Genomic DNA, 27,078 nt, shown 5'->3' with positions numbered 1-27,078 from the left:
CTGAAAACACTGTGTTTATCATAGCCACACCCGCTCTGCTGTGATTGGTCAAGCATCATGGTTTGTCACCGCGTGTCATTAATTCTTGAAGTCTCCACCTTCAAAGGACTCGTTGTATAAACAAAGCGGGGGCATGATTACAGATGGCTTGAGTAGGAATGAAGCCATTATTATATCATAATCGACTCCGGTCTCGTAACCTCTCATTCGCCGATACTTCATGGGGGGGGGGGGAACTTTATAAAGTAATAAGTTGAAAACATGGTCATGATGAGGGACTTACTGCATCTTGGAGAGGAAGACATTTTAAACATGTGAGTGACATTAGTTGTCTTGTCTCATGAAGGACAAACTGACAGATGTGATAATGGAGACTTCCTGATTCAGTAATGACTTGTTGTGGAATAGACTATATTTTAAAGCTGTCAAACGACAATTCTACAAACTTAAAACACATTTAATTAGTCGAGAAAACAATCAGAAATTTAAGTTCATATGCTGACACACCAGCAGTGTGAACATCCATAACCCTGCAAGTCTATTAAAGTTCCAAAAATGCAAACTCGTAATGTAAACCTAGAAAAGTTTCCACTCGGAAACTGCTGAGCTAAATGAGAAAGCAAAGCTCAATTACCGACGTGCTGAGCTTCTGCTTGTTGTCTCGCACCAGCACCCAGCAGAAGTTCTAACCCGGCACATTAACCTGCGCTCACGTGTGAAGCCCCCCAGACGGGTTTAAAAAAAAAATGTCCAAAATCGATGTGGAGGAATCAATTTGTGTACAGTCCTGTCTCCCGGATGTTCAACCGGCTACTTATCCCAGTCTCTTCTTCGTTCCTCAACGTGATCTCACACACGGGAAACCCGCATATATACAAACAGAACCGGAAAATAAAGACTTGAATGATCCAAACAACACACTGGTTGGCAGGAGGCCACGTGAGTCTTGGGTCTTTAGGCTCCTTGGCAGCCGGGAACAGTGCGAGCAGACAGCAGGGTTGAGTTGTGTGTTTGTAAGCAGGCAGGCAGACAGGCAGAGGGAGGCAATCCAGGGGAGGAAGAGGAGGGCGATGGAGGGGGGAGATAAGAACAGTGTGAGGCTATGGAAGTCCAAAAAAAAAAAGAAGGGGGGGAATGAGAGAAAGACCGGGATAGAAGGCTAATCTTCATGCACTCTGAATCAAGGATAACCACTGTTTCATCTCCCCGGATCGATATCTTTCCACACAGACGCTCTCCTGACAGGCACATCCATAGGTGGCTGTCTCTTCCGTCTTCTCTTTTTGTCTCTTAAGCCCCTCTTTTTTCCTTCCAAAGAGGGCAAAACAGAGAGATTTTTCCCAAGAATAAGATTGAGGAAGCAGGGGAAATAGAAAGGGAACAAGAGGAGCTCAAGTGTTTGGTAGATTAAGGAACATGTAGCGCCCATTATTCCGCCAATTACATTCTTTTTTTAACTGCTTATAATCAGTAATTATGGTACTTAGTTACCTGTCTAGTGTACTAGGGCTGAAGAAGATGCAAAAAAAGTTATACTTTAAAACAAACATTTAATCAATAAATCGATTTTTTGTTAGTTTTTACTTTCTAAAATTGATAAGAGATGGGAGGAAAATTGGCGGAATGATTGCTCTGCCCAGATTCCTACAGGGGCCCCCTGTGGAGTTATTATGATTTCATGCAGTTTTTGTTCATATATTTCAAAATCAAACATGGAATGAAGTAGATCTGTTTTGTGTTTTACAAATAATGTTTGTAAAGTTTTAAATGTTATTTTGCTACTTTTTTCTTTTTTTTTACGTGTCCTTGTGATTGAACTTTGGCCCCAACTTATAGAAATGTATAATTTTATCCTATTTCTCGTGCTCGAAGAATGGAAAAAGATAACAATGAAACAAAAATCAGTAAAAATATAACAAATATAGGATAAAACATAAGGAACTGCAAACAAAATACATTTAGAAATGGTGGAACCTTTGAAAGAAAATAGACAAAAAAATCTATGTATAAAAAAACCCAAATGAGATCGGATTTGCAAAACTAGAGACTTAAAACGAATACAACTTAAACCTATAGGTTTTAATTCTGATATATTTTATGACTAAAAATATTATAATAACATGTAGGTAAAATATATCTAAAATGTCATTATATTTTTATATTTAAAATTGTTATGATAATTAAAATAAAATGTAGGTAAATTAGGTAGAACTTTATTGATCTCTCAGGAGGTCTCCTTTGGGAAATTGTTTATCCTATTAGACACAGCAATAAACACGATTATTCATAAAAATAAAAATAAGAACAAAAAGAGAAAGAAAAAGAAAGAACATGATGACACAATCTAAGTCTAAAGATATTATATTATAATATCTTATTATATCCAACATTTACATATATATTTTGTAAATAAAATAGTCATAATAATTGTAATAACATGTAGGTAAATTCTATCAAAGTTTTGATATATTTTCTACATGAAATTGTAATAATAATTATAATAACACGTAGCTGAATTATATCCAACGTTCTGATATATTTTATAAATAAAATTCTAATATTAATTATAATAAGTATGTTTAACAAATAAAAACATATAAAAATATTTGGAAAAAAATATAATAAAAAATATATATATATTAAATCATAATTGAATAACAGCATAGCAACATGTGAGATCCACTTATAGTGGATAATAGTCAAAGTGTCTCAAATGTACAGATCTGGGTTAACCTAGACAGAGGAGAGGCTGAAAGATTTATGTTTTCTTCCTCAAGGTTTAATTTTAGGATTTTGTTCCTGGGCAGAGATATTGCCGCCGCCTGAGAATAAATTGTAATTGTACAGATTAAGGTCGGCACACACTTCCACACAGAAGAAAAAAAAAATCTAACACGATTCACAAGGGGCCAAAGTCACTGCCCTCCCTGACAGCCTGTGAAAGATGTGCGACCCCCCGAGATGAACCCCAGACTGCACTTCAGACCTTCAGCAGACCTTGAATGTTCCACTAATAAATGTTAGTGCGCCTTTATAGAGCAGCCGCAGACCTACTTGGACATTTATAAAGAATAAAGTGAAGCAGAATCTCTGCCCCCTTTAACCTGCAACTGCAGCTCCACACTTTCTTTTTTTTATTGACTCTCTTCTTCTATCGCTCGCCAACAGTTACATTATGTTGCACTCATGAAAGCAGCGACAATAATTCAGTCACTCCTACAGACCGAATCACTATTTATAGTGATTAACGTTGTATTTCACCTCCGTTCCACTGCCAAAAACACAAAACACTAATGATGATATTCATTTTCTCCTTTTTTTGTACATTTTTGGAAGCATCAGCGGCTTCTTTTTCCACTTAATCTCACAATTAATGTGAAGATGGACACGCAGCTTCTTTCTATTTTAAATTAGCCAGTGTTTAAGTTAAGAGGAATTCAATTAACAAAGTAGTCACATCATAAAGCGTGACTGTTTTCAGGCATAAATAAGGCACAAAAAGTATAAAATAAAGTTATCAAATTTAACTTAATATGCAAAAATGATTAGATTATTGTATTTTATATAATTTTTACTCTTTATCTGATACAAAAGCACTGTTATTCACACATATTATTTTGTTATGTTTAACTAAATCCCCCCCCAAAAAATAAATAAAAATGGATAGTTTCTAGGTGATCTTTGAGCCCATAAGTGCAGCATGTTTAAGATAAGATAAGGAACTGAGAATATGTATCTCAACAATTATTCAGAGAAGAGTAAAACACAGATCATTAAGATTAAGCCTCCAACATAGACAATATTGCAGACTCACACTTTCTGTTACCAATATATATATATATATATATAAATAAAATACATTATAAATAAATGAAATAAGAAATATAAATTAAATTAAATATATTAACAGTCTGGAAGGATTTCTCTCCTCTGGTCGGGAAGCATGTTCAGAAACCATCAGTAGATTCTGATCCACGGACCTCAGAGCCTGAGCTGGGGTGTAAGGCTGGATCAGATCACTGATGTAAGGAGGAGCTTGACCATGAAGAGATCTGAAAGTAAGAACCAGAATTTTAAAGTTGATCCTGAAAGAAACTGGCAGCCAGTGAAGAGTTTTAAGGATTGGAGAAATGTGAGTTCTTCTACCAGAGCGGGTCAGAATTCTCGCTGCAGAGTTTTTTATTAACTGCAGGCGAGACAGCTCCTTCTTGTCAAGACTTGACAACTGTTATAATAGTCTAAACAAGAAGACACAAACGCATGGATTAGAAGCTCAAGATCGTGTTGTGAAACCATTTTACTTAATTTAGAGATTTTTCTCAGTTGAAGAGATTTCTAACCCCTGTTTTCTGTACCCCCCTCTCTCACACCAACCAAATCCATGTCCTCTTTCAATACATCCATAAACCTTATCTTTGGTCTTCCCCTAGACCACCTGGCCGGCAGTTCCAACCCCAGCATCCTTCTACCAATATACTCATTATTCATTTCTCTCCTTTCTAGAGCTCATCTCCACCTGGTCTCTGATCTCACCACAGATCACAATGTCATCTGCAAACATCATCGTCCATGGAGAATCCATCCAACCTTGTCTGTCAGTCTGTCCATCACCAACATTCTTAAAGCAAATACTGCATCTGTAGTACTCTTTCTAGGACCCATTCATGTTGGTAAAAACAAAGTCACCACTTAACAGAAAGAATGGTAAGAAGATATGAACTAGACGAGATACGAGTAAAACAGGATAGGCATATTTTGCGATACTGATATCATCGGGGCTCCGTAGTTAAGATGCTGTGTTGAACCAAAGTTCAACAGTTTGTATTCCACATATATAATTGTACGTTTTTTGCCACGAGCAAAGAAAACTCTTTAATTATTGATGCTTTTTGGGTTGTTTTTTTTTGTTCACTTTCACAGTGCGTCTCTAAGTTATTTATATTGCTGTAAGACTTGCGGCAACTGTCCATACCAAAAAGAAAACCAAGTCTAAAATAATCAATAATAATGTAATCACCTCTTGGCAAGTTTGATCTTGTGTAACTTTTTATTGACCGTCTTTAAAACCTTAATTACCAGAGGTGAATCCACGCAGGGGCGTACGCACGAATATGAAAAAAAAAGCTATGACTTAAGGCAATAAAATATTTTTTGAATTAAACATGGAATTAATTTGATTTGTTATGTGGTTTAAAATGAACGTTTGGAAACATTTAAATTGTATAAATATTACTGTTATTTTTAATATGATTGTGTGATTGAACTGTGGCCCCAACTTGGCCCCCCCTGTGTCGAAAAATAGTTTCAATACCTGTTTCAGGTAGTCTGATGAAGCCTCAAGAAGCAGTGTCATTATTTTCAGAGCCACTAGATGGCGGACTCTGACCTATTTCCCTTTGTTTTAAACAGCTGTTATAATGAAACATCACATCATTTTTTAACTAATGGCGCCACCTGCTGACCTCTAAACAACATGACACTGTTTCATGAAGCTTCATCAGACCATCACTAGTTTCAGTGCCGATAAGATAAAAATAGATCAAAAATACTTTCGATTTTGAGTCAAAAAACGGTGTTTGAAATACAAATATCTTTAAAGTTCACTCAAAGTATTACAAAAAGCAACATTTAAAACCGTTTTTGGCAACAAAATCGAATCGTTCACTCGATTCTAAAAGCCCGTCTTCGGAATAATAGCGAATAAACGATGACTTTGTGAGATTCCTCCAGCGACTCGTCGTCCCTCACACTGTCTAATTAATGGAATCTAAGCGATAACACGTGCGGCGTCCATGTGATAAACAGCAACGTCTCCACGCTCGCCGCTCTTTATCACCTACTGCCGACGCACGTTCTCCCCGCTCGCCGGCTTTCCGCTCGACTGGACCCGTCAGAGAAAGTCCACATCTGGGCGCCGAAGACTCGCAGCGCGGCGCTGACCCCTGAAGCCCCAAACACACTCACAAGCTAACCTGTCAGAACGTTACAAAAACACGAGAGCCGCGTTGCTGACGGGGAGTCGGCACTTTGGTCGGAGGACTGGGTGGGTTCTGATTGTGTGTGTGTGTGTGTGTGTGTGTGTGTGTTGGTTTTCTCAGAGACAGGAGGCTCGCAGGGACGGCTGTCAGTCAGTCAGAGGTTTGAGCCGAGTAAAGGGATGAAGGGATGTGGGGGTGAAGGATGGAGGCGCTCGGTAGGGGATGAAGGGATAACCAAGACTTTGACAACTGATTTATTTTTTATTTTTTTTCTCCCTGCTACCCCTGGTGGAGTTTTCCCTCAAGGAAATCTCTCATCCTCATTGTTATTGACCTTTTAGTCGATTTTTCGACATATTTTGAGGAGAAGTCGACGGATCAAAACTGTGTTTATACGAATCAAAGTCTCCAAAGAAAGAAGAATAAGTTGAAACACTGGCAGATAAAAATCTGGAAATATATCACGAGACTGTTAAAACAAAGGCTAATTTAATTTTCCAAACTTTACTGTGAGTTTCTTTTTAAAATAACCAAAAGCCCGGGGGCCAAATCTGGACCACATAGTCCTTCCATGTGGTCCACCTAATGGTTTGTTCATAATCAAATAGATACATGTTAATATCTGAAAGTGCCCCATAACCAATTTATTATTTAACTATATTACTATTTATTTATAAAACCGTAATTTTTATTAAAGTGAATTAATTTTCGTGCTAACTTGGGCTCGTGAAATGACAACAAGGGAAACTTCCAGACGATTAACTCACTTTATCTTAGCAGCGGCAGCACCAGCTGTCGCTGACAGCGCATCAACTAAAAGAAACAAGGGGTGTTCAGGGGCCAACATAAATATAGGGAATTTTCGACTTGACCACGAAACAGCGCTATATTAGTGTAAAAACTAATAATGTACACTTTATATCAATTTGAAGAGTCAAGGACTTCATTTTTGGGCCCTTGACAAGACGCTAAAAATATTTGGCCCCTTGTGTGATTGAGTTGAACTGCTTATTTCCTGCCATTTGCAGGATTGAAAATAGTTTCACTAGTTTACTGAAATCTTTTGCTTTATTCATTGATTTCACTTGAGAATTATTGTAAAAATATGAAACAAACTTCAACATCAAATCTTCTTTCTTAAATAAAATATATTTTTTATTTAATTTTGAACTCGCACGCATCACTGCAGCTTCTTCCATAAAGCAGATATTTGGAGTCAAAATACATGAACATGAAAAACATTATTGCTTTTAATCAGTTTTTGTTTTTTGGGGAGTTTAATGTGAGTTTTTTGTTCTGGTACAGAGAAGCCTGTGTGGCTCCGGTTTGGGCCCTTCAACTATTTTTTACTATAGTCACAACGATTTTTGCATTTCTGATGGTGGTATATTTTTTTCCAAGAGTAACGAAAATATTGAAAGTTTGATTCCAAACTCAGGCAGTGACAAAAGGACTGTTTATCAAACATCATGATATCTGCATAGTTACAGAATTCCAACAAATCAAATGTCAGATGTTTCTAAAAAATAAATTCGGAAAACCCCTTAAATAGACTTTAAGTTGAAGTTTAATCCTTATTTCTTTTTTTTCACACATATTGGAAGTTAGATATCCTTTTAAAGTATGTATCAATCCAAGAAACAGTAATATTTCATAGATGAGCTAAACAACGTTCTGGTAATATATAAATTGTCTAATATTTTTACCTAATTCTTCAGAGAATCATTGAAATAAATCAGCTAAAAAAGGCTGTATTTTAAAAAGCCATTATATCACAAGCTCAGAGCGTACTGTGCTCACACTCACGTCTTTAAACACTAAAAATAACTGAATGCGTGAGAAGTTGCTGGAGATCAGTCTCCGACCGAGCTGGTCTAGTGAGCGTCCTTGTAATAAGTGCTGCTAACATTTCTGCACACTCACGGTTTGTGTTGGATGGAACCTGCTGTTTCTGGCTCCTCACGACAGAGCATGCAAATATTTTAGAGGAAAGTCTAAAACGGCTCTTTTACGGATTTCCTCTTCAGGCACATGTTTGTTCAGCATTAGTGGAACGGATTCTTGATTATTTTGGAAAAAGAAGTGATGCTAATAGCTGATGTAGTAGCATGACTTGGCATTATTTGAGAGCAATATACAAAGTTTAAATGTAGCGAGTTAGTAAAAAATAGCTTTTAAATAGTTTCCGTAGCGGTGATACTCATTTTTAGTCTCAGTTCCTTGTTCCACTTTTTGTTTCGTAAATTTGAGTGTAAAAACTGGTAAAATATGTCCAACATATGTCAAACAACATCAGTATTTATGAATCCTCTCAAGGTCAAAGTATAACGTTTTGCTATTTCTGGCTCGACTTCCCCCTCACAACACCCATAGTTTATAATTTGGGTTTAAGTAGTACTACAATTTGTTTATTTACATTTGTATTCAAAATGTTTTTCTTCTTTGACCAAGATATTCAGTGATTGAATGATTTCACTAAGACATATTTAAAATGTTAAAATATCAATGCAAATCGTATTTTTATATTTGAATTCCTAGTCAAATTTGCCTTTTTTTTTGTCCAAATTATTTTGCCATATTTCTTTTGAAAATCTTTATTTTCCTTTCTTTTAGGGTCTACTTTGCCAAAGTCAAAGTAAAAAGCCATGTACCCGACATTGCATTAATAATACAAATACTTCTGCGTTTATTTACATTTTAATACAAAATGTATATGTTTATTTACCAGGATAGTCACTAAATTGATGAAAATGCTATTTGAATTCCGAGTAAAATTTGACTTTTTTTGTCGAAGTTAGCTTAACTTTTTTATTTTTTATTTTGCATATTAATTTGAAAATCTATGTTGTCCTTTCTTTTGGTTCGACTTCGCTCTTCACAACATTCACAGTTAAAACTTAAGTTAAGTCTTACATCCAGTCAAATTTTAATTCTGTGTTCACACCATTGTATTATGATACAAATACTTCTATGCATTTATTTTCATAAAAATACAAATAGTATTTGTTATTTGACCAGGATATTCACTAATTTCATGAAATAACAGTTGGAATACCTTGTAAAATTTGAGTTTTTTTAGTCCAAGTTAGGTTAGCATTTTTCACATTTTCATTTTTAAAAAATCGACATCGTCCCTTTTTGGCTTGAATTTGCCCTCGAAATAAGGTCAAGTCTTGCGTCTCATAAAATGTAAAATCCACGCTAAAAGTTTCTTGACGTGTCAAAAGAAAAGCTGCATTAAACCCAGTACTGTAACATCATTGTCACGGCACAAACGCACACAGTCACTTGAGACGAGCAGTCGATGGAAAAAATGAAGACGGAGAGAACAAACGAGGAAATCCGTCTTTATTCCACCACCGACTCTTATCTCACCTTGTTATGTCTCTCTCTCGCTCGCTGCCCCTGCTGTGATCCTTCTTTCCCTATTCCCCTTCACTTCACCCCGGAGCTAACATCGTACGCTTCCTCTCATTCTTCCCCCTGCAGCCACAGGGCCCCTTACGCTGCGCCGCTCCCCTCTTTCTTCCAGACATCCACCGCTTCAGGCTTTGTTCTCTCTCTCCGATCGTCCCTCGATCCCACGGGTCGTTCCCGCTCGCTATGACCCGTGTGTTTAAGCCTTTTCTGACCCTTTTTTTTACTTCATAACACTTGAGAAACAAAAGACATATTGTCATGTCGAGTATACATATTTTCATTTGTAATACTTCCTTAGACGCCGTTAAAAACCAATAGTAACTCTACGTGGTCTGGCTCACAGCATTTCTTTTTTGAACATCGAAACTGCTGAACGTCAAATATGGAGACGATTTTCGAACACATATTTGATCAAGGGCGGCTGAATACGAGTCTCACGCAGAGACACATAGCAGACATTAGCCTGCGGACAGAGCCTTTTATCGATAGCATGTCGGAGTTAAGCTTCTGGAAAACTCTGTGTCTATAAACTTAAGCCTAAATATTATATCTCACGGTCTACTGAAACATTGATTTTACCAACAGGCACCGGATATTTTCATTCAACAATTAAGTTTATTGTATATTTGAAAGACAATAATGTTATAAATTCAATGTTTAATTTAGTTAGGAGCTGTTGTAGTCACAGTCAAACATCGTTATGGGAATATTAATGACAGTTCTATTACTGTTATTGAGTTGATAATCACTTGGAAAATTCAATAATGTCTAAATAATTCCATATACCTTGGCTCAAACAGAAAAAAATTTTAAGCTACGTACCGTATTTTCAGCACTATTAGGCGCACCGGATTATAAAGTGCACCTTCAATGAATGGCCTATTTTAGAACTATTTTCATAAATATGGTGTACCGCATTATAAGGTCCATAGAATAAAAAATACAGTCAAACGTTTTTACTGGGGTTGTGTTATGCATCCACTGGTTAAAGCTGTGCTAAAGGGAATGCCAACAAAACAGTCAGATAAAGTCACGTGGATGACAGGTTGAGCGCGCAGCAGAGTGATTTTAAGTGTACAACAACCAAGACACTCTCGCTCAAACCGTCGGCAGTAATATCACTCCATAGACTTCTATCATCATGTGACGTGCGTCGTAAATCCCACCCTGCGATGATGCAATGACTTAATCCTGCCCACGGCGTGTCGGCTCAGTCGGCGCAGAGTCATGAAAGTGTTTGTAAACGAGTCACTCACCAGGTAATGTTCATAGATAAGGCGCTCCGGATTATAAGGCGCACTGTCGTTTTTTGAGAAAATTAAAGGCTTTTAAGTGCGCCTTATACTGTAGTGCGGAAAATACGGCACTACAAATATTCTCTAATATGGGATATTAATACTTATTTTGGACCTTATCCATGACTATAATCCTATAAATGTCCTTGGGTATTTAAATAGTGTTTTATATTTATCAGAAATACAATTTGCTTAAATCCACAGTGCAACAAAGGGTGGAATGAATGTATTGTTGTGTGAAAGCCAGAGAAAAAAGATCAATTGAGACAAGCCTATTGTGTGAGTCATATCAGTTGATATTGTGTTACGATATGTATCATAATTCAGGTTTGAAACCCAGGAAAGTAACGAGAGGTTACTTAACTTTCCTCAGAGTTGTGAAGGACACGACGAGTCCAAGTACCTGCAGGTCAGAGTCATTTAAGGGACTGAAAGTCGATATCCTGCTGTCACAGATAATTTGTTTTACATTCACCCCTCATTACAATTCTATAAAGGCTTTGATTAGAGAGAACCTCTCAACCCTCTTGTTTCTAATCTATTTCGCTCTCAGACAAGCAAATTGTAGACCAATCTCACACTCTTTAGTCCCTTTGGACCAAACACTCACTAAATGACTATCTAGTCCTACAGCCAAACAAAAATAAACTTCCTTATTTGTCCCTCACATATTTCAACCAGTCTTCAAACCACTTTCTAATCCAATTGTACTATCAAATTCAAATTAATTTGTTAGTTTCTTGGAGAGTTTTACTTTATATCTGCTTTATTTTGTCAGAAAAAAAGAAAACTGCCATCATGTTTACAACAATCAATAGTCAATTCTTAGTCACTATGTTGTCTGATTTTCAGACAAATGTCGTACACAATCATTCTCTACTCCAGCCATTTTAGGCAGATTGAATTTGGCCCAAAGTCTCCGTTATTAACTGTATTATTGAATCAGTTACTGAAAAATACACGTTTTTATCTGAAAAAAACCCTTTTTATTTTTGGCTTTTAACCAGGTTCCATTAGTCAGATGTAAAACCAAGAGTTGAATTGAGTCAAATACATGGGATCCATAGGAAGATAAATATTCGTATGATGTCAATGTTTTTCCAAAGTGACCCTTTTGCTGTTGTTTCAAGGACCCAAATCAATTTAATCTATTTTCTTTTCATTCAATTAATCTTTTTTTTTTAAGTCAAACAAACAGCTATGGAACAAATTGCTTATATTAAGTTGGTATAATCAGATTATCAACTTTAAAAAGCTGCTGGGTTCAACTGTATCCTCTCATCCTCAGTCTTCGCCAGGATCTCGCAGGATTTCAATGTTCATTTAGCTGCTGAGGCCGTAAAGAATGCTGGCACCTAGTGGCCGGGATGTTTAATTGCAACAGAAAAATGTAAAAATCCTTGTGAATATTTGCATTTATTATCTGTTAATTGTGAATTTATAAAACAAATTGTAAAATTTCACACACACTTTGTTGAAATATAAACCATAAAAGAACTACGATAAAATATGAAATATGATTTTAAAGTGAAACAAATAAATGACAGTAGAATCTGTTGATTTTCGACACATCATTGCTAGAAAAAATATAGTTATATACTGGTTTATCACCATTTTCTCACACCACTAGTGAACGCTTACATTTTGTCGTGTTTGTGTTCACTTATTTAAGGAGAAATTATATGTGTGTTACAATTGAAATTCAATGTATTCTTATTGCCGTCATTTCACCTGTTTTTACAAAAGGTTGTGGGTTTAATTTGTCAACAATATTTTGTTTAATGAGTACAAATTATTGTCAGCATCAAGTCACATTTCACATCTTGAAGTGTATTGAGTATATTTTGGTGTTTTGTCAGTTTGCACGCGTACTTCAATTACAAGATTTGAGTGTGTTTTAAACATATTGAATGTCTACTAAAGCATTTAATCTACATTTTTAAGTCACAAGAGAAAAACTACTTGAAAGACTATTTCCTCGATTCAGCAAGAGCCCTGAGGTCAAACTCCCTGTCAGACTTTCCATATTAAAGGTGTGAATCAGACTTTAATGTAGTTAATTGGCTTCCTTAAGATTCTAACCTTCAATAAGTCCAATCCTTTATCGCTCATCTCCCCCGCCGCGGGCACTTAAATAGACATATAAATTGTGGTTTTTGTGGAGTGCGCCATGAATCAGCGTCGTCCTCAAATTATAGCTCAGCCAAATTGCTACATCTCCATTTTTCATTTCTTCGACTCCACCTTTGCTGTTAGAGAGCGAGAAATTCACTTGGTTTTCCGCCAAAACATCGGAGCCGCATAAATCACCGCAACGCCGATGACAGTGAAAACCACATTCTCGTCTTGTCTGCCAAATAAAACAAACAATCATTTGTACTTGTTAGAGCCCGTGGCACCAGGATAAATATGTGACTCACAGTATTCATACGGCGGAAAACTGACATCTAGCAAGCTCATTTTTGTAAAAAAAAAAAAAAAAGAAGTTTGTGTTTCAGAGATGAGAAACATTAGGTTTCACTACTGGACCAAAACCGTTTGTTTTTTTTTGTCTGTTGCTTCTTTTTATTTGGCTAATCCTATTATACCTCTCCCAGGGTGTTAATTTGCGATGGTGTGGATCAGAGGGTTAAAGGCTCCCGAATAATCAGAGTCCAAATAGGCTCGTGTAATATTGGACTTCTCCTCTGGGTGCTACAACCAGAGAATTTAAATCCCCCTCTTTCCCAGATTTAAGTGCCCGACAAGTTTCTTTAACATTAGCATGGCGGACGGACGTGTTAGCCCGAGTATCAAGCCTGACAATATATCAGAGGATAGTATGCTTGGCTTTGATTTGAAAACGTTGCATCAGAAGGAGCGACTGATTGAGCTTTAAAACCAGGACTCATTTGATAGTTCAGTTAGGGATAGATGCTTTGATTTTCCTTAAATGTCCTTAAAATACTTGTTTTATTCTTTACGAGTTTATATTAATCTTCATTGGATGTCGCAATATCAATATCTAAAAAGACATACAAAGATCAACAGCTTATATACAGAGAATTTAGAACGATGGAAAACAATTAAAAAGAAAAGTATAATAAGAAAACAAATAAATACGTTTCAAAGTGACGTAAAATCAACGTATAAAATTGAGACTAAAGAAGAAAGTTTTGCCAACTACAGATATGAGCTAAATTATAATATCTAAAATTAGCTTCTGTTTGTATGTGCGTATGATAGGAACTACAGAAAATTTGGGTCATAAAAGCAATTGTTTTATCAATTATTCTCACAAATTAGTTAATTTACTTCAAAAAGTTTATAATATTAATATGAATTAATGTATTTATTATGTGTGAATACAGATAATTTGAAAATAAACTGCAGAACCTACAAAAATATTGCAAGAAATTATTGGAAAAAGAGAAAAATAATAGAGAAAAAAGATGTTAGCTATCAAACAGTTTTCTCTCGTGAAGTTAAATTGATATAAGTGTGTTATATATATATGTGTTTTTGAGCAAGAAAAATACAAATATAAATAAAAACATTTGTTTAGAAGATTTGGGCAAGATAATTAATTTTGGTGGGAAAATAACATTTTATAATCCTTTCAAAATGTAGTCTTACATCACTTATCAAATAGCTTGGTTTGGGTGATAAAAATAAAGTAATATGGAAATGACATTGTTTCATAGTCACAGTTTTTAAACTAACATACCCATTTGCTAGCCATTGTGTTTTTGCCTCTAAAAGATTGATAAGAAACCACTTCTGTTATTATCTTCATTCTTTACTCGTCTGCAGCATTGACATCCAAATCATACCCATGTTCATAAAGAACTTCAGCAACTTTCACATCCCAGATCCCCAAATATGCATTTTAATATCCCAGGTCTCTGCGCAGTAAAATTGAATTGAGTTGTTGTGAAATCACGCTGGAAACTCAAAATAAAGTGTCTCTCATATACACGGCGTAACCCTCGACTCGACTTCCAGTTTTTGTGGAACTGCTGTCGACTTACGGAAGAGTCCCAGTGGTGGTTTGTGCTGTGATTCTTCAGTGGAACTGGGACGTTGTGTCTGGAAAATCGTTGTTGCTGCTGAATTTTTAAAACTTTATGCTTGGAAGAAATCGCAGAATGTCTCAAAACTTGGTTCGTGAAGAGAGAAAGCCCAAACTTGGCATAAAATAAAGGCCAGTTGATATGTCACAGGTGTCTAATATAAAATTTCATTAAAATAATTGAACTTGTAATATCTGATATATTTTCTTTCTTGTTGAAAGTTTATGTTCTGGAGAAATTTGGCTCAGTAGCACTATAATTTGTGTCAGTTGTCATGTCTTTTTTAAGTGTTATTTACCACCTTTGAAACCAATTTTTTATCTTATCTTATAATTAAGACATCTCCCAATGCTCTCTTTTTTGCTGTGTTTCCCTCGTGACAATCTTGATGTTGATAATTTAAGACATATTGCATAAAAAAACTCAACTCAATTAAAGGTATAGGCTCCAATCGCCCCTAAATGACCACATTTGTAAACAACCTTGACAGTAACTAATAAAAGTTAGTTGGTTAAACTCAGAGTTGATATCTTCACCGAGATTTTTTTAGAAAATGACGTCTTCAATTAATCTGAAATTAGAACATTTTGTTGAAAACGAATATATATAGTGTGTTGTGGTAAAGAGCTGAACCTTTTTTTATGCATTGCAAAGTATAAGTTTGTAATAATTTAAGGCTTAGTAAACATAAACATAATAAACATATGATTATTTCTGCAATAATTTTTTTACATTTTTGTCAAGTTTTCCACTTGCCTTAACCCAACTTAGATTTAGATTCAAAGAAATAGACTTCTTTAACCTGGCAAAACTCTATTTTATAGCATATTTATGTATCAAAGTAAGTCTTCATTCAAGATTACACATTGACGTTTTGGTCACTTGGTAGTGTATAACTGGGAATGTCGGAAAAGACGATTGAAAACAAACACAAAGAAAGTATGTTAAAAAGGTGAATCTTTATGATGCTTAAAAGTTACATTAGGTATGTTGTCATAGGTTTCCTGGACGCAAAGGGTTTAAGTGAAAGTTCACCCAAATTCAAACTTCATTTTCTACTCACCCTCATGTCGACTAAGGGTTGGGATTATTTAATTATTCTCTTCCTTTTTAGAGCTACAGGCCAAAATGTTTTGTTAAAAAATACACACTTGAAAACATCCAAATACCTTCATACTACTCGTCTAAACTGTCCATCTTGTATTGATGGCTCAGCAAGAGAAATTGTTCCCGAAAAAATTAAACAAGTCTATATGTTAAGCTTGTTTTTAGCAGACGTTGCTAGGCTAGCAGCATAAATCTTGCGCACTGGTACTTGCATTGTGTTTCAGTAAGGGAAGACGTCAGAAGAAAGTGAGAGATTTATCACGGTAACTACAAACAAACTTAAAATATAGTCTTAGTTAAGTTTTTTCGGAACAATTGTTCGTAACGAGGCTTCATTACAAGGCTATTACAGATGGGAACCAAGGAGATTTTTGGATGTTTTTAAGTCTCTTATTAGATGAAGATGAAGACAACTTAGCTTAAGTAGCTACATTAAAATGAACTTTGATTTTTGCCTATAACTCTAAAAATAAACAAATTACTCTAAAAATAATCCCAATTTTTGGGTGAACCATCACCTTAAACATTCCCGTAATTTATCTGAATCTAGTTGCACTGTGCAAATTCCCCACTAGATGTCAATGATTTTCTTCTAAATAAACTGCCCGGACGCAAAAAAATTCGAGGCCGAGACTTTAACCGAATCCAGCCACATCCTGAATATTTCATGAGCGCAAAGCAGTATTCTGGTTTCCAAAAGAGACTGCCGGGGCTCCAGATGGGGCAGATGTGACGTTGAGGACGACGCCGCAGCTCTTGTAAATGCGGCTCACACGGGCTTTGAACATGAACCGAAGCTTCAGGGAGCTGAATGAGCAAAAGTTTTCTGGCGGCAGCCCAGGTGAATGTTAAACCGCCACGCCGTTTTTTATTTCTCCACGGCTCGCTGTCATTCAAAAGGTCGAACGGACAGAACCTTCATTCTGGCTTGCCGACATTCAAATCATAGAGGGCTCCCTAATCTGGATTTACCGCCCGCCATGTTACATTTATAAGCTGAGATAGCAGTGTTTGCTTGAGATTTCGACCGATAAGGCGCAGGAATATCAAAAACCATCACAATCCTCCGCTGAATAGCTGCATCCAAACTCTCTCACTCCTGGATCATCCCTCCATCAAAATGCTATTTCATAGCCCGAAAATAAACCCAAGGAGAGTTTGCTGAAGGGCAAACTTTCCGTGGTGTGATTAAGACATTTCTTCAATCCAGCTTTACCAGTTTTGAGAGGTGAACATGAGGGATCTCACGCCACATTGGCTCTATAAGGGAAACCAAGCTGAATAATTACAGACCAGGACCATAATCAACGTGATGATAATTGTTCGTCTAAGCGACTGACAAGTTGTGAAATCTTTGATTGCTTGTTTGAAGAATACATTCTTTTGTAAGGTAGGAAAAAAACACCCACAGCAACCATCACTCCTGACAAGCCTTTTGCTTTTTTTATTTCTTGAAGAAACATCAGGCCAAGCATTAATAGGGTCTGAGCTGAAAGTGTCAGACATCATAGGGAAGTCATCTGATGATCTTTTATACTCATTACAAGGTGTGAAGCTTCTTGTCTTTGCGGTGATATCGCTCAAGACGACTCTCCACGGAGCTCATGGCTGACAGAAGTGAGAATTAGCAGATGAATGTCACGCCTACAGGCATCAGGACCTCATGGGCCGGCCGCGTTTTATTGTCTCCAAATTGCAGATGGGAAGACGAGAGAAAACCGTACGAGGCGATCTAATGAAAGCCAAACTATTTCACTTTGTGTTTCACTCGATTTCTGCTACGCCGCATTAAATTGTCAATAACATTTTGTATCAGCATTTGCCGAGTAACTCAAAGTGAAACTTCTCACCAACACACACACCAGGGCTCTACTTTTGATCTCAGTTATGGTGGAGAGAAAATATCTTCAAAGCCGATGAAGTCGGCTCATGATCATCACTTGTAACCAGTGTGTGGTGATCATTTCGGTCTTCACGACCCAGGAGGACAGAAACTAGCACACATACAGTGCTCAGTCAATACTCTGGAGACGAAAATAACCCAAATATTGACCTCATTATGGGCTCATGCATTATTACACTCACAACACTGTGTATATGTTGGTCTGGTCAGAGACTCTATTCTGCACTAAATGTCTCATAATGGAAATGATTTAACTAGGCTTTTCAGGCAATGACGATGAATCAAATTCGACAAAATCTATCCCAAAAAAATACTTGAATAGGGTACTAATAGGGAAGTACGGTAAGCAGGTGAGGCGGTGCCTCAGCTCTTGATGCGCAATACATCACGAAATGTGTTGATACATACAATTGACGCGTCAGTTGCCGTATCTTTGAACAACGCCAATATAATGCTCACAGATATGTTTATTTTCCTTGGTTTTCCACAGTCTGGCTAATGTTTGTAAGGGTCTTATTTAGTTTGGCTGATCGGAAATACAACCGCAGTGATAAGGCAAAGCTTGAGGCACACACTAATGAGCCTCATCAAACTACGTCACATCTCCTTTGAGGCGGAGACACTTTTTACAACTAAAGGAAATAAGGTGGACTTTAACAACAAAGTAACGGAGGTTTGTGTGGCGAAGGAAAGTCGCATGGACTTTATCTACAGATAGAATTAAGACTTGATACTGTTTTAATCATTATCGTATAAGAAAGAGATAACTACATTTACATACATTTTGGCCTTGAATAAAATATTATTTGTTCCTCTCACGCTTATATTGTCCCATTTAATACTGAATATTTATCTTTACACCATAATAAACATTGTGCTGATTTTGCGCATAGCCAATCACGGAAGGCCTGATGCAATATTAACCAATCAGAAGCAAGAAAAGGCGGGTCTATCTATCATTATAGCACAACTTGTCTAACGCCGTCGCTCGGGATTCTTCACTCTTGAGCCAAACTTACATCTGGAGAGTTCTCGCTAAACTTTACGATAAATTCCCCAAGAAATTATAAATTAATTCATATATTTTTACCATTTACCTTTGACATGTGTGTGTGAAGAATGCTGATGAGATATGAAATAACCAGTAGCCAATTCAATAAGTTTCCCTCTTGGGTTTTATATACTTGTAAATATAACATTAAATTAGGTAGTGCCTCACCAACCATGAACCTCACCACACATCACTTGGTCCTAACAAGGCTGAATGGGTGGATTTCAGGGTTCTTGCCGATTCAAAATCGTATGCCTATTGGTACCTCTCACAGTGTAGTGCAGGGACGATGTTCCCAGCTGAGATACATCAACGATACAACCCGATGAACATTGTTTTCCGAGGAGTTACTGTTGCCTTAAAATCGGTCATTCATGGACAGCTTTTAGCGGTAGCTAATAAGCTTGAAGCAAGGTCAACATCTTTCATGGACAGGAAGTACTCTGGGTAAATATCGATAGTACTTACTGACACTAGACTGGAAGTCTACTTAAGTAACATTTTAGATTAGAATGTGAACTACTAGAAATAGACTAGACTATATAGTACAAATTAGTTTCCACTACAGAATCTACAGGTTATGAATTTTAAGGAAGGAAGAACTTAGCCTCAAATACTTGTTTGTGTTTTCTGGGTTTTCAACAATGATGTAGGTTATTCACTTTTTACACTTCAAATTGTAAAAAAAAAACATTTTCATTAGAACATAAAACTTTTTTTTTTTCTTTAAAAACTTTACAATGTTACGCACACTTTAATCCTCAACCTTAGACGCACAAATTGATGGCAGTAAGTTGCAATGCAATACAAAAACTGAACCCTATGCATAAAAACCATTGTACTATCCGATCCATGCAATGTAAAGTATTGTACTACAGGATAATCTTTGTCAAAAAAGCAATAACAGACAACAATTATTTTGAATAAATAAGATGCTACATGTCAATGCTAACATCAATTCTTCGAAATATGAATTTGTATTATATTTGGTGCTTATATGTTAAATTCAATTGAAGACCAGAAATAAATATTGTGTCAAGTCATATTTTAACATTATATCGATGAAACTTAAGGTTTATTTATTTACGTCATTAAGTTATTAAGGTCTACATTTAATACTTTGAAGCAATTTATTTGAAACAATTCCAAGTCAATAAATATAAATATATATGATACGTGGCAGAATGTTGAGATAAAAAAGTTGAACCCTTAAATAGGTTAATTTGGTTATTTATAGTTGTTTCCTTACTCGTAATGCTGATGACACGGTTGTGAAATTACATAAGAAATGAATAAAACTCTAACAGAAATGCTAAGTGAGTCATAGGTCAACATTATTATGACATTTTTAACAACAAATTAGCAAAATAGCTTCAAGGTTTCCCTGTTCCCCATCAGATGTGGTTAAAGCTAAGCGACGAGATAAGCAAGAGAAAGTGTGCGACTAACAACTAGTTGAGGTGTTTTGTATTTTTTTAAAATCTTTTGGGAACATTTGATTACAGATGATGAGGTGAACAAGGAGCCTGAGAGGTTGAGGAAGCAATTCACTCACACGTTAGTATATTTAAAGTTGTTATTGTGTCTGTGTGTGTGTGTGTGTGTGTGTGTGTGTGTGTGTGTGTGTGTGTGTGTGTGTGTGTGTGTGTGTGTGTGTGTGTGTGTGTGTGTGTGTGTGTGTGTGTGTGTGTGTGTGTGTGTGTGTGAGCGAGAAGGTGGAACAGTGTGAGCCGATCCCCGTGTCTTCCACTCATTACAGCTTATTTGTCTGAGTGCTATTCCACTTGGCTGGGTTGAGTTCACTCATTTTTTTTTCTGGCGCTCCACTCCTTCGTCTGAGCGGTGACACATGTGAGGCAAAATCATGGCATTAATGCACATGCTTTACATAACATGGACATGGAGCGATTAAAAAAAAGTCCTGTCCATGGTTCACACGTCCGTGAGGAAGCATCTGTCGATACAAAATTTGTCACAACACTTTCATCTCTTCGTGTCAGGCCTGTGATCTATAAACACAGATAATTGGATTCAAACCACACTGCATTTCATCAATTAGCGGCTACTGGATGCACATATTGTGGGAAGCCTATTAAAAATGTCACATATTTTACATTACCTGGCTTGAAAAGCAGCACCCTGCAAACACACCAGAGCGGCGTTCACCCGACAGTAATAAGGATTAATTTGCCATGTATCCCCAGGTAGAAGCTTTGCTCATTGACACTACAGAACATCACTGTAAGAGGGCTCAAACTGCTCGACTGTAGATGAGGACAAGCCAGAAGTTCTGTCCCTAAATATTAATTAATTAGGGCTTTGTTCTCTTCATAACTCACTGGAGTGTTTTAGGATTAAACCAATAGTTAACATGAGTCTTAATTACATGACACATTCAGTCATATAAACACTAAAAAATGGTCACTAAAATAGAATTTCCATCATTAACCTCCAAAAAATAAAAGTGCAAAAAGAAAAATCTTTCCCCTTACATGTACCGTACTTTCCGCGCTATAAGGCGCCCTTAAAATCCTTTAATTTACAGTGCGCCTTATAATCTGTAGCGCCTTATATATGAACATTACCTGGTGGGTGACTTTTTTACAAACTCTTTCATGACTCATGGGATTACGTCATTGCATTATTGCAGGGTGGGATTTATGATGCATGTCACATGATGGCGGATGTCTATGGAGTGATATTACTGCCACTAGTTTGAGCGAGTGTGTCTTGGTTGTTGTACACTCAAAATCACTCTGCTGCGCGCTCAACCAGACGTACACGTGCGTTGTCATACATGCGCTCTAGTTGTCATACATGCGCTCAACTTCTCTGCTGCTCGCTCAACATTTCTCTGCTCACGACACCAGTCTCACGTGCTGCTGCTTGAAGCCTTTTAAACATCATTTGAACATTGTTACCATGGGAGAACGGAGTTGTCAGAACACTTTGTTGACATACCCTTTAGCACAGCTTTATCTAGTGGATGCATAACGCAACTCCAGTAAAACGTTTGACTGTATCTTTTATTCCATGCGCCTTATAATCCGGTGCGCCCTATTTATGAAAACAGTTCTAAAATAGGCCATTCATTGAAGGTGCGCCTTATAATCGGGTGCGCCTAATAGTGCGGAAAATAAGGTATACCTAAAATTCATATAAATATATTGTGCTAAATGTGGATCGTTCCTAAGCTACATGCTGCCCCCGCTGTTGGGATTGGCTGAAGTTTAACAAGAAATGGGAAGAGATACAAATAACAAAAGCGACTAAATACTTAAACTAAAAAATAATTGCGATTAACTTTGCAATGCTAAATTAATTTAAATAGATGGTTCGCCCCCCAAAATCGAAAAATATCATGTGTTATGTCACATTAAGGGAAGTTCTCTTAATAAAAATGGTGTAAATTAATTTAAAGGTGATCTTGATAGAAAGATGGATAGAAAAAGCATTGTAATTAATTGAATTAAGTACATAAAAGTTATAGACAAAAAAAATGTCCTTATTTCATCCATGTTATTATCTCTTCCTATCAGCATATTTTAAATAAAGTTCCCAATTGCAGAATACATATTAATCTCAAGGCAAATATGAGGCTAACATAAAACCTAACTCCTTATGGTTGAAGTTAGAAGGAAAGAAGGAAACAAACGTTTCTTTATTATATTCAAAAAATACTCAACAGTCTGGATTGTTATCCTGCCACACGCAAATGAATAGAAATAAGACACTAGCTGAACGGATGAAGTTCAATTGAAAAGATCTTAATTAAAAAATGTGGATTTAATTTAAAACTCCTATACACACACAGACACAAACACACCAGACTGACTCTGCTAAGCAAGAAGCGTTTCACGGATGACGTTTTTTTTTTCCCTTTTCTCTTTCTGCTTGACAAACTTATCAACAGAGCTCAGGTGGTGCCCATCTGCTCTTGCACTTTTAAACACACACTTGGACTCACATTTACACAAGCTACGGGAATAAACATTTTCCTCTTTTTATCCACCCTTTTTTTTTTTAATGTGCTTTGACAATATCCCCACGTGTTGTTCATACTCTTGCATCTCAAATCACTTCCCTGCCCTCATTGTGCCAGATTCACTGCCCAAAGAAAGCTGTCGCTCTCCTTTCTGGGGTTTATTTAATCGTTCTCTTGAGGTGCGATGTCCACAAACTCCACATGCTCGTCTTAGATTTTATCACACAATGACAGTGACTGCGAGCCCTGCTGTGCTGCGCAAGCCCGACGCGTACAAGGCAGCAGATGGCTTACAAAACGCACACAAACACACACGATGGCAGACACGCACTGCCACAGTGGCTAATGTTTATATAAAGGCATGAAAACATAAAATATCTTTGGTTCACCTTTCTTAAAATTATAGTCATAGTAGGTATCTCAGGAATACAAGGTTGTATTTGGAAATCTCAAGACACAACTGACGTCATGTCTATGACACACACACACACTGAGTGAAACTACACACAGTTCTGAAAACATAATATGAAGATCTAAAATGTATAGAACAACAAACAACATTTCTAAATGGATGGATGGATGCATGGGTGGACGGATGGACGGATCAATGTTTTAAGTTGTATGGGCGGATGTATAAATGGATAGACAGAGAGTTTGATTGATGGATGGATTAATGGAGAATTTGGTTGATTGATGGGTGAATGTATGGAGAGTTTGCCTGATGGATGACTAGATAGATGGATGGATGGAGAGTTTTTGTATGATGATAGAATGGATTGATGTAGACTTTGGTTGATGGATGAATGGATGGAGAGTTTGCCGGATGGCTGGATGGCTGGATGGATGGATGGATGGATGGATGGATGGATGGATGGATGGATGGATGGATGGATGGATGGATGGATGGATGGATGGATGGATGGATGGATGGATGGATGGATGGATGGATTAATTGATGGATGGAGAGTTTGTCTGATGGATGAATAGATAGATGGATGGATGGATGATGGATGGATGGATGGATGGATGGATGGATGGATGGATGGATGGATGGATGGATGGATGGATGGATGGATGGATGGATGGATGGATGGATGGATGGATGGATGGATGGATGGATGGATTGATGGATGGAGAGTTTGTCTGATGGATGAATAGATAGATGATGGATGGATGGATTGAGGGAGAGTTTGGTTGATGGATTGATAGATAGATGGACGGACGAATAGAGGATATATTCAAAGATGGATGGACATTATTTACAGAAAGGGTGGACAGATGGATGGATGATTATTGGAAATGGGGGACAGATGAATGGAGGATTAATAGAAAGAGTGAACTGATGGATGATTTATGGTAAGAATGGACGAATGGTTGATTTATGATAGGATGGACAGATGGATGGGTGAATTATGGAAATGGAAGACAGATGGATGAATGATTTATGGAAAGGGAAGACAGATGGATGGGTGAATTATGGAAATGGTGGATGTATGGATGAATGGGTGATTTATGGAAACTAGGGACAGACGGATGAACGCTTGATAGAAAGCGTGAAAGGATGGATGTATGATTCATGGAAAGGGTGGTTGAATAAATGGATGAACGATTCATGGAAAGTAGGGACTGTCGATGGTATGATTGATAGAATGGATGAATGGATGATTGACGATAGGAGGGACAGACGGATGGACGATTGATAGAATGGGTGGAAGGAAGGATGGATGGATGATTGAAGGATGGGAAAAGACGGTGTTAAACAAGAACTCTGCCACAAGAGGAATTCAGTTAAGAAGTTATAGATTATCTTTAGCGTAGCTTAAATAAGAACAGATGTATCGATTTTCACCTCAAGTCGCCTGATTATCCTTAAAGAAGTAACAGCAACAGAGGATCTGCAGTACCTGGTGTTTCTCTCGTCTCCAGGTCTTACTTTTTATTCCTCCTCCAACACTTTCCATTCATCAGAGTCGACCCATTATGTGTTCCACCGTGACATCTCACTGCACGGGCAGGTAACCCATTTCTTCTTACTTACCCTTTTCTTTTTCTCTCCAGAATATTGAAGTTTTTAAAACATGAAAGAATCCCGATTTGTCATTTGAAAAGAACCGTATCGTTTGCCGCTCTCCATCAATACACACTTCATCTTGAATCCGCTCATACAAAACTCACACAATCTAAGATATGCATGTAGTGGGTATTATAGGAGCTACCTTGGGGGAGAAAAAAATAAAATAAAACCTTTGAGCAAAGACGTGAAATAGAAGCCGAAGTCGGGAATCGACTGGATGCTTAATAAAGCCTCTCGTGGCTGAATTATGTGTAATTCAGATGAGAAAAAAAAACGAAAAGAAAAATCCCCACATTGTTTGTTTACTGACCCAAACATGGCGGCTGGACAGCAGAGCTGAAGAACTGACCTTCGTTTAAAGTTCCATTTGTTAGTCAATTATCTCTATTCTTTCAAGCAGAAAATAAGGAGCGCTAAATGCTAAGGTGTGTAAAGCTGTAATTACTGGGACAAAGATTGCATTCCTGGGCAACCGAAGGGAAAAGTCCAATGCCAATACTCATTTGCAAGCACTTTCTAGATTTCCATGATTTTTTTTTTCGGACTTTAAAAGGTGTTAAGACATTTAAATGGAGGTAAGGGGGTAGTGGGAGGTGTTGCTCATGAGCAGTGGAAGTCAATATTATGCTTTTTAACCTCCATCTAAATGGTGATGAGGCTACAAGTGTTAAAAATATTAGAATTCATAAAATAGAATCCAGGTATTTCATTATTTTGTCGAACATGCTAACATTGTTTAATCAAATTAACAAAATATATGTTTTAATGCTTTGACATTTGTTGGATGTTTTTGCTAGTCTACCCGCAGTAGGTTTAAGTTCAAGACATTATAATTGCGTCTTGTTTTTTTTTTTTGTTTTGTTAATTCTAGGCGGGAATTTTGAGGGTTGTCAACATTGAATGACTAGCTGCGGTGCTAATTTTGCTGCTGTTCGTTTTCATTTCATTTATCATCAATTTACGAAATATTTTTTTCAAAACACAATTTTATTGCTAATTTAATGGCTATTTAAGTTTAATTAAAAATGCATTCCATTAAAACATACATAACCAAAAATATTAAACTTTATTCATAACTATTATAGTAATACAGGCGACTGGCTTTAATAATAAATAATGAAATCAATTCAAGTTTTTTTCATTAAAGCAGCAACACGTAACATTTTGACATCATTATTCATTTTTATTTGTTTTGTCATTATTGATTTAATTTTTAATAATCTATACAAATGCTATTATTTGAACTCTTTTAACTACGTTACTTTGCCTCACACATGTGAGCCTTTATCTATTTGTTATAAATATACAAGCAGTAAATCAGTGACAGTGAAACAGATAATTTAAGACACTAGGTGGAGCCAGAAACACTTTTGAAAACTATACAGATTAGTCCTTTAAATATTTAATTTGTCTTTTTTTTATTTTTTTTAATTAAAAATTGTTTTTTAAATATGATTATGCTTTCACATTCATATGTTTTCACAAAGTCTACCTGCTGAGGTTATTATTTCAAATTACTTTCATGGGACGTCTTATTTTTCTTTTAAATTTCAGGTTGTGAACATAGCATGACACGTTGTGGTGCTAACTTGAAAAATACTTTTAAATGCTTTGTTTGCTCCAACTTATGAAATATTTAAACATAATTTATCCAGGATATTTAGCAAAAAAATCTACAATTTTACAAGCTTGCATGTTTATTTAATCAAAATTAACTGAAATAGCATTGCTTCAAAATTAAAAATTCCAATTTTTTAAATAATATTATATTATAATTTAAATAAATAATTTAAGATTATAGCAGAAACAAGTAAAGTATTAAGATCATTATTCCTTTTAAAAATATATTTTGTGAGTTCCATTATGTTACTTTGCCAGGATGTGTAATTCAGAAATTCTCATACAGTGCAGTAGATAATTGAAGACACTAGGGGGAGCCAGAAACACTTTTTAAATGTATACAGATAGGGTATTTAAATGTATAATCAGTGTTTATTTTATATTTTAAAATGTAATGTAATTAAAACCTATTTAAATTACAGCAATATGATTATGACCACCTGCTTAATGCATATAATTGAATAGTTTATTCTGTTTCTATCATTTTTTACCTCTTCTTTATGCTTATGTGTTGAAATCTTGATAGTAAATCACATCAGGAGTAGAATCAATACAGTGGTAAGCTAAAGTCTTCCGCAGCGCTAACCCCTCTG

The 27,078-nt window shown here is 36.4% G+C and overlaps 1 protein-coding gene across 2 annotated transcripts in view; it reads right to left on the bottom strand.

Annotated features, from left to right (window-relative positions):
* The window catches only part of klhl29 (kelch-like family member 29), a 379,680-nt gene that overhangs the window by 70,100 nt on the left and 282,502 nt on the right, over positions 1-27,078 (bottom strand). The window lies entirely within an intron of this gene.

The sequence above is a fragment of the Callionymus lyra genome, chromosome 17 (assembly GCF_982586985.1).
Source record: "Callionymus lyra chromosome 17, fCalLyr1.hap1.1, whole genome shotgun sequence".
In the NCBI taxonomy this organism is placed as follows: domain Eukaryota; kingdom Metazoa; phylum Chordata; class Actinopteri; order Syngnathiformes; family Callionymidae; genus Callionymus; species Callionymus lyra.
The sequence above is the reverse complement of the archived record's forward strand: the minus strand, read 5'-3'. Positions and strand labels throughout refer to the sequence as shown.